Consider the following 9,416-nt stretch of genomic DNA (forward strand, 5'->3'; position numbering starts at 1 on the left):
GGGGGGTCTTGGGTTCATCCCCGCTTCTGCCACTCGCTTTGTGTGACGTTGGCCAAGTCGCTTCACCCTCTGGGAAGGGTCTGGAGAATCCCCTTTCCAGAGAGGTCTTGGGGACCCACAGGGGACACAGCACCCAGGTGACCATAAATGTGCACGTGCCATTTGGCAGGGAGGGGAAGCAAGGGGTCAATTGATGCAAGCTCTAATTGAGCCTTGGAGGGCTTGCCTAAGCTCTGACCCAAGGGTTTGGTGTTCTCTGGCTGGGCTAGGTTTCCAAGGGCCCATCAAAAACCAAGTGGGCATGTCTACACAAGACACTTCAAGCGCAGTAGACTAATTCTACTGCACAGTAGCACGGCGGGCAGAGCCCATCGAATGAGCTAATGTGCAGTAGATTTAATCTACTGCGCATTAACGCCCCCAAAAGACTGTTCATTTGTGCACCGATTATGGCACGTTAAGTTAGTACCTGTTATTATGTGCAGACGCACCCAGTGAGAGGGGAGTTTTCTGAGTAAGAAACTTGACTTTAAGCAAATGCGGGAGCTCATTTATGTCATGCATTTGGACACCACAGTGATGCCAATGAACTAGGACAGGAGGAAGGGGGAGGCATTATGAAAGTCGAGCCGTGGACCTGGCCTAGATGTCATTTCCCTTCCTGCGAGACCTTGAGAGATTTTCAGCCTCTTGTGTCCTGAGCTGGAAGCAAATGTTCATCTCCTAAATCCCCATGAATTGATGATCTCAGGGGGCTGGGGAGGGGAAATGCCTATTGGACCAACGGCAAAGTTTTATTCTGCTCATTTTAAGCCGTTGCATCTCGATCTCGCCCATTTTTTCTTGATGTATTTGGGCCAAAACTCCTGTCTTGAAATCTTGAAACAGAGTCAATTCAGACCGAGACACAAGGGCTGGTTGTTTCGGGAATGGCAGTGTGAGGCATAGTGAAACACCCAACTGACTCCCTGCCGCCAGCCCTGTCCCCTGCATCGCTGTTAGTTCCTATGAATTCTTCCAGCCAAAAACACATCACGTTAGACTGTGCCCAATTAACTCTAGTAAGGAGCTCCCCTCTCTGTAGAGCAGCTGATCATCTAATTTGGTTGGCTTTCTGACCCAAGGGGTATCTGGCTAAGCCCAGTTCTACCGCTGGAGTTTCATACTGGAGCCACTCGGCTTCGTATCTCTCTGGGAGCTGCAATAAGACGGTCTTCCCCCCAAAATCCAGGAGGTCTGGGACTAGCCTGCCTACTTTGATCATCCCACCCAGCTAGGAAGCCCCGATGGGAGGAAGGCAGAGATAGGAGAGCAGCAACCTGCAGCAGTCAGTGCAAATGCCCTTGATGCTGAGAGGCAAGGGGAGCATGGCCAAAGAAATCCTTTTATGTTTTTGGCCAAGTAGTATTCACTTGTTCTGAGAGAGAAGGGCCCAGGGGAGGCTGGTGTGTCATGCTTTCCCTGGTCAAGTGAGGGGAGTCCGCTGGCTGAGACATGGCAGGAAGACAGACTGTGGAAATGAGGGGAAACTGAGGCAGCAGCAGAAGGGAATAAGTGTAGCAAGCAAAACCAGGGGCCGGGATGCCCGCTTGCGCATGTGGAAAAGGTGGATGACATTCTGGCCTGGTGGCAATGGCATAACATTAGCAGGTCTTACATAACCCTGTGTCGCTTGGAGAGCCAGCAAAGACCCTTGGGATGTGGCTTCCCTCAGCCTGTCTGGTCTGGGACAGGGTACCTCGGGCAGCACTGGGGAGCCTCTGCTCTGCAGATGACCTGAAGGCCTTTCTCCGCACATTGGGGCTTGCTACCAGATGGAAAAAGTCCAACTCGAGTGACCGAGATTAGCGGCGCTCCAGGCAGGGAGACCCAGGTGGTATCTAAACCATGAGGGTCGGACCAGTCGGGCCCTTTCCTGGGGTTAAATCTGCCCGTTCAGTCAAACCGAAGCTGAATTGAGTCATATTGTTACCAGGTCTGGGGGGAGCCTTTTGCACGGGGGCACATCCATGCGGCTCAGCAGCCGTGAGAGCTGGCTCCCTCCTGGTTGTGGCCAGAGAGTGCATGGGGAGGATGCTGGACCTGGTGCTTTTGCATGAAGCCAAGGCTGGGTCTGACCATTGTGCATGGAGAGAGAGAGGCCGGTGCAGCTAAGTGGTGTCAGAGCAGTCTGGCTGGGCATGGTCAGAAGAAGCAACGCCCTGACCAGAGGAGCCTGAGACAAACCCTCCAGGGGACAGAGGTTTGGGTAGCTCTGGCCCCCAGCAGATAGAGAGACTGCAGCTAAAAACCAGTCCAGCTGGGGAGATGACATGTAGGGCTGGCAAGGGTCAAGGTCTTGGCCCAGCCAGCCAACTCAGGACAGCTGGACAACAAAACGGTCTGGCAAGTGCCAGCGGGTGCAACCTTAAACTTGAGGCAGGGCAGCTCATAATTAAATAGAAACCTGTTGGTGACTACAGCCCTCACCTATGGGCAATGGGGAGCAGGCGGTCTAAAGGCAGAGAGCGATGGTCAGAGGGGTGCAAGAGGGCTGGCGTATCTCTGTGCACAGGCCTTGCAGCCCACAGCAGGCATTTAAAGCAAACCGGGTTGGAAGAGCAATTCATGTGAGTGGGCAATTCAGCCGAGTGCTGCGCTTGCCTTGGGACTGGCCCAGGTTGCGGAGGGGAGGGAAGACGTCTTCCTTCGCCCCTTTAACCATCAGAGCATTCAACTCTTGCCACCCAGCTAGGAGCGGACCAGCTGGCCTCTTGGGGTGGCTCAAGGAGGAGGGATACATCTAAATCAAAGTGCCTTAAATTCCCCACTTCTAATTGTGGCTCACAAGCACAGGCAGGAACCTTAATTTTGATCGTTGATTTTTATCCTGTTTTGCCGTCATACTTTTGTTTCCTTTGCTTGGTAACCGTTACACATTTGTGTGAATGCGGCATCTCTTTCGCCCAACCAGGAGAATAGCATCTACCTCTGCCTTTTAATCATGTAAGCAGTCGCAAAGTTTAATATGTATTTATGGAGATTTGGTAGCGTTGGAGTGATGTCTCCATGATATCCCAGCAGTAAGGTGAGACACAAGGATTTCTTGGCATGACATCAGTCGCTGGGAGAGTGAGACAAGGTTTTGAATGCAAGACCATCTCCTTCAAGTCGGATTTGTAGTTTTACCGTCCTTTCCTTATGCTGAAAAGAATGAATGGGATGTTTCTGTTTCTGCCAGATAACTAATTCCTTTCTCATCATTTTTGTCGAGCTCTATTTGGATGGAAATGGGGGTTCAGTTACTAATGCAGAGAAACAACATTTCAGAATGATTGTGTTCGTTAAAGAAAAGCTGTATTTAACTAACAAAATAACTCTAAACAACCTTGAAATGTCCTGGATATAAAAGGGGGGGTGGATCTCAAAGCCCATTTTGCATTTGATTCTGAGTCTTAAACAAAAGAAGTCTTGTCTGTCATTACTGAAAGGGGCTAAGTGTCCTCATCTCCAGGTCCTTCTGGTTTGTAGAATGAATAGAGTTCATCCTCTCATACCTAATTGCTTGCTTTTTTTTATTTTCAGTCCTTTTTCTTGCATCCCCAGTTGGTCGCTGAACTTTGCACAAACCGGTCATCAGACTGAGCCGAGTGAACTGCAATGGAGCATAAAAAGCTCCCTTCAGCTTGTCAACAACCTCTGGGTCAGATAGAGTGATTTCCTCCAGTCGAGTGGTTCAACTTTGTCAGCAAAAAAACGCCTGTTGCTTAATGCTTCAACTTCAGTGACTTGAAGATCTTGTAGTCAGCTTTGGCTTTAGCACCATGAGCCTCAAGTCTAACATTCACTGGGGTTATTGCTTTGAAAAGAAAAATGCACTGAGCCATTGGGTTGTTCTTTGCAATTTAAAATAAGAAAAAGCCTCTTGGTTTGCTCAGAGCAGTGGGCGCAGCAGTCCTGATGAGAGGAGGATGCAGCCTGAGCTGAACTGTGCTTTGATGAGCTGATAAAAGGGTGTGTCGTGTCACACCAGCAGTTGTGAAACCACCACCCAGGAAAGTTAAGAGAAGGTGTTGAAGGTTTGAAGCGTGCAGCAATCTCAGGCTCCTCTCCTGCTGAGAGCGGTTTTAATATAGCGTTGACTAGACACGCATGATAAAACTACACACACGAGTGATCTTGGCACGCGCTAGCAGTTATGGCTGCAAGTTTCCAAAATGCCGAGGGCCTGGGCTATATCCTAAGGGTCTGCCAGCAGAGCTGTGTGACCAGGAGGTGGAAAGGTCCTGCACCATGCCAGCAAGCCTGCTGATGGGGAAGCCGTGCTGCCAGGGAAGGGGGCAGAAAAACTGGGGTAGCCCAGTGGTGCACAACCTTGTCGTGTGCTGGGCTGGATCAGGCCCTGTGCCACCTCTGCTTGGCCCTGCGCTACCTCCACCTGGTCTCTGTGTGTGATGGGATTGGGCCCTGGACCCCCTTCGCGTGCCCTCTGCTCCTGGGACCGTCTATGGGGACTGCTCACCTTCCCCTGGTCCCAGATGGAGCAAAGCCTGAAATCCTAGCATTAGAGCTCCAGTGGCCCCGGACAGTCTCCCTTCTTCCACTCCCACTCCCAATGCCTTCCAGTGCCGCTGTGCAAACATCCCCCGGCTGCGCCCAGTGGGGACTTCTCCCCTTACACACCCACCCCTGCCTCTAGTTGCTTTTGAGGAGCTTGTCCGTGGTTGTGCTGTCCTCAGCAAAGCCCCATTCCAGCCTAATGCATCCCCTTCTATGCTTGCAGGAACCGGAGGGACCTGCAAGTGCTTTGCAGCATGGAGCAACTGCTGTGGGAGGTGAGATAATGTGCATGAGGAAGCAGGAGGCTTTCCAAGTGCCTGTTGATTGAGGATGGGGGTAGAAATGGCCCCGGCTTGGGTCTGAGGTGGAGCCACAGAGCTAAAACACATCCTGATAAGCTGATGGTGCAACGCTCTCAGCGTCAGGGCTGAGGCCAGAGAGCGGTGGGGCCTGGCTAGCTGCACTTGTTCCCTGGGAGCACAGGCTCTGCTGACATCACAGCGTAGCGTGGTGATGTCACAGCTGTGATGCAACAACCAGCGTGTTCCCCAGTGGTTAGGCCACTGGCTTGCGGAGAGAGCTGGGTTCCTGTCCCGGCTCGGCCACACCTGGTTGCCGGCTCCGAGCGCATTGCTTCCTCTCCGCTTCCTGCCTCCATTTATTCAGACCTCAGACGTGCAGGATAGCGGCTGTCTCATGTTTGTGCACCGTGGCACGGGGGTGTCTCTGTGTTACCACCGTGCGGGATTGCTCAGGTGGTCAAATGCTGGCCGTTTCCCATCAGCTGAACAGATGAGAGCCTGCTTCACCAGCCTGGTGGGGCGGGAAGGGGCAGGAGGGTGGTTAGGAGAGGGCTGGTGCAGAGTCCAGGAGGGACTTGGGGGCTGTTATGAGAATTGGCTGGCGGGGGGGCCTAGCTGGGCAGAGGGATGCTTGAGAGGGGACCCGGTGTCCCTACTGTGGAAAGGGGAGCTGCCACGGGCAAGTAGGGTCTTGCCGACAAAGCGGGAGGTGTCCAAAGAACCAGGAGGGGCTGGGAGCACTGGTGGAGATGTCAAACAGCGGTAAGGCATCTCCCTGAGGTCCCTGATAAATACATACATATATTACATACATGTACATATATTAATACATATGATCCGGCCGTGTTTGGTCAGACATGCTTCACGGGGATTACTGCGCCGTGCCGGGAAACAACGAGTCTTCCCCAGGAAGCCCCACAGCATCCGTCGGCTATGGGATGCTGCCTCTGGCTTTAGATTATTACTATTACGATGACCTTGCCGTAAGCTCCCCAAATGAGATCAGTTGCTTTTGGTGTCCTGTCGCCCCCCTGCCAAGACACAGCCCCTGACTCGGAGGGTTTCCAGCAACGGGCTGCACTGGAAACAAAAGGGCGCTGATGTGAAGTGGCTTTGTGGAGGATGAGCAGGGAGGGACCAGGTGCAGGGTCCCCAGCAGCTGCCCCAGCCCAAGGCTTCCTGGACTTCACAGCACAGGCAGGAAGCTCTGCAACTGCTCCATCCCTGCGTCTACACCTGGACCATGCTTAATACCTCCGTGGGGAGGACAGCCTGCATGGGGGGGGGGCAGAAAGCTTGGCACAGGCTGTTCCTGGTCCCAGCTCAATTTTTAGGCTGAGTTTGGGCAATCAGCTGCCTTTGTGCAGCCTTTTACGTAGTGTACTGAGGATGCCCTTTGCATCACCAACTTGTGGCTGCAGCAGGGTGCGTGGAGCAACTCTTCCGCCACTTATCTCTCTGCTCTCAGTGTGAGCTGCACCCCTTTGCCCCCACGTGCACGGCCTTCCCTTAGCGCTCAAGTGAGGCGTTTCCCAAGTGACCCGGAGCGCTGCTCTGTCTCGGGGACGATCTTTGTGTCAGCTGCTCTTTATCAGCACTGATCCAATGTTTCCTTCCAGCCCCTGGATGAAAATCATTGTGCATAAATCAATGAGCCAGTCCTTGCCGCTTCTGACCAGAGCCCGCCTGCCTTATCATCGCAGCCAGTATAGAGCAGAGAGCTGGCAGGAGCCCCGGGAGGTCTCCAGGCTGCCCCCTGCCCCCCTGCACCAGGGCAGAGTCAAAGCTATCTACTGCATCCCTGGCAGGGCTTTGATGATGGTTCCTCATTCTCAGTTGTGTTCGGACACCTCTCCATGAGTCCGTGGGTCAACTGGTTTAATTCATCTAACATTGGTACAGTGTGTGGGGATGGATGGATGGGAAAAAGCATGTGGGGATAGAGAGGAAGTATGGGGAGGGAGGGATGGGGTTTAATTCATCTAATGTTGGTAGTGTATGGGGATGGATGGATGGAAAAAGCACGTGGGGATAGAAAGTATGGGGATGGATGGATGTGGGGATAGGAAGGAAGGAGCATGTAGGAATAGAAAGAAAGCATGGAGAAGGAGGGAGGGAAGGGTGGGTAGAGGGAAGGAAAAAGCATGTGGGGATCCAGAGAAAGCATGGGGATGGATGGATAGATAGGGTTTAATTCATCTAATGTTGATAAAGTATGTGGGGATGGATGGATGAAAAAAGCATGTGGGGATAGAAAGTCTGGGGATAGGAAGGAAGGAGTGAGTGAGCATGTGGGAATAGAGAGAAAGCATGGGGATGGATGGATGGATGGATGGATGGATGGATGGATGGATGGATGGATGGATGGATGGATGGATGGATGGATGGATGGAGAAAGTGTATGGGGATAATGAGAGAGAACATGGAGAAGCAGGGAGGGAGAGGGATGGATGGAGGATGAATGGGGAAAAATAGGACATGGGAGTGGAACGGGTGGGCGGCTGGATGTGAATGCTGATGCCAGCAGGCGGATCTAATCTAGCAGGTTTTTCTTCCAGCAATCGACTTGCCCTCCACTCTCTCTACTTCATCCCTGCATGGTTCACAGCCCTTTGCCAGCCCAGGTGTGACTCTCGGTCGCTGTCTCTTTGCATGGTGCAGAAGCCAAGGGAGGACAGTGCTTTCTGGTACCTAAGGGATTTCCCTTCGGCAGGAGATCCGGGTCAGAGCACCCCACATCAGCTGTGGCGAGGTGGAAGCCGCTGAGAGCAGGTCTCTGCTCAGTGCCAGTGCATGTGCATGTGGAGAGGTTTCGCTCCCCTGAGACCAGGGTGCAAGTGGCATGACGGTGACTGTGAGCCAGGCGCTGAGAATAACACGATACAAATGGGCCCCCACAGAGCAGGTAGCGGGGAAAAGCCCCGGCTGGTCCCTTCCTTAGCAAGGGCACGGGGGGCTGAGCAGGGGCTGTACCTTGCACAGGGGTTCATCCAGCTGGCACTGGCTTTGTCATGCTTGGCCTGGGCCTCACCCCGGACCAAGGTGGTACCTCCTTGGCATGATGCTGCTTGGCACTGGGCCTGGGTTACACCGGGCTCCGGCAGAACCTCATGGACCTGAGTCTCTTGCTCTGCCTACAAAGCCATGACCAATCCCTAGGCTGAAAGAAGCTTTCTGCTACCCCCCAGCAGCTGGCAGAAGATGCGTGTAGATGCTCTTGTTCTTTCCCCATCAGCGGCTCTGCCTTCCCCAGCTGCACGTCTCCAGCCTGCGTGGTTCTAGGTCTGCGGTGGCAGCTGGGAACAAGCTGTCGGATGCGGATAAGGCCTGGGCACGTCCCAGGTGCAGCCCACTAGGCAAACAGAGGTGCCACGGGGAGATCGGAGGCTGAGGGTTGCATCCAGCCCTCCAACCACCCCCGCATCGGGGTCACCCTTGTATTCTCCCCATCCCTAGTTCCTCTGCAGCGGGTGAGTCACAACCCACAGCTTGGCTCGGCTGTCCCTGGGGCAGGAAAGTGAGGGCTCCCTTCCACCCACTCCTGCTCACAGGGCAAATCTCTGGGACCGTGTGCCCTCGAGCCTGCTGCAAAGGGGAAATGAGGGCCTCTGCGATGCTCAAAGGTGTTTGCTATTGTCTGATGTCTGCCACAAGCACCTCTCAGCCGCTCTTGGGTGGGGTCATCATCCTGAAAAAGTGCTGTGGTTTGTAGTGTGTTGTAACTTCCCCTTTTGTTTCTCTTATAGGTACAAACAGACTCGGGCAGCACTGTCAGTGCCACCTCTGGGGGAGCCTTGTGCTACCATCTGGAGAGCCACTCTGACTTTCAAGCCCTCGTGCATGGGGCAGCAGAGAAGCAGGGAAGCTCTTAACTGGTGAGTCCAGGGAGCCCGTGCAGTGCTGGGCATGGCTGGGTGAGGTTGAGGGCAGCCGGCTGCAAGACGGGGAGCATTGCAACCCAATCAGATGCTTTTCTTGGGAGGCATCTCTTGAATGCCAACATTTTAATAATTGGGGACACTTGGGTTCTATTCCTGACTCTGCCACCACCTCCCAAATTGGAACTGGGCTTTCCTCTCTGTGCCTCAGTTTCCCTGTCTATCCCCTGGGAAAGGGAATGCCTCACCAAGCTGCTCTGCAAGGGGCTTTGAGAACCTCAGAAGCAAAAGGTGCAATGCCAAGGCTGATGCAGAGATTTTTTTTGTTCCAGGTTTGCTTTGAACCTGTTGGGTTCATCCTGCCCTTGCATTGCAGCAGGAGCCCCAGGCTCAGGTTACCTTTGTGCAGGCTGGGATAGGCACGCAGGGACAAACATTACACATGAACCAGTTTAAGTGATGGGATACTGGTTTAAACTTGTAACTGAACAAACATTTAGTGCACTTAAACCAGTTTGAAAAGGGCTGAAACTGGTTTGAGATGAATCTGTAGTATCAGACTTAACTGTTTGGGTTTATGCACTGTCTGTCCCAGACCACAGAGAAGGGAACCCAGCCGGGCTGGAGCCTGCAAGCCTCTTACTGATAGAAGCAAAAAGGGTATTTGGGTGCAGGAGGAGGGAAGCAGGAAATTAGG

General features: G+C 53.3%; 1 protein-coding gene across 7 annotated transcripts in view; it reads left to right on the forward strand.

The window, feature by feature from the left end:
• Positions 1 to 9,416, forward strand: part of S1PR4 (sphingosine-1-phosphate receptor 4) — a 32,714-nt gene that overhangs the window by 20,222 nt on the left and 3,076 nt on the right. For 5 of the 7 annotated variants that reach the window (XM_025196461.1, XM_025196460.1, XM_025196464.1 and 2 more), the window contains 4 exons: positions 4,763 to 4,814; positions 6,461 to 6,737; positions 7,400 to 7,689; positions 8,588 to 8,716. The gene's annotated coding sequence lies outside the window, so the exon portion shown is untranslated. Of the gene's footprint in view, positions 1 to 4,762; positions 4,815 to 6,423; positions 6,738 to 7,399; positions 7,690 to 8,587; positions 8,717 to 9,416 lie in introns of those variants that run through there. The other 2 variants (XM_025196462.1, XM_006017475.3) reach the window with 2 other exon arrangements.

The sequence above is a fragment of the Alligator sinensis genome, unplaced genomic scaffold, assembly GCF_000455745.1.
Source record: "Alligator sinensis unplaced genomic scaffold, ASM45574v1 scaffold1295_1, whole genome shotgun sequence".
Taxonomy (NCBI): Eukaryota; Metazoa; Chordata; order Crocodylia; family Alligatoridae; genus Alligator; species Alligator sinensis.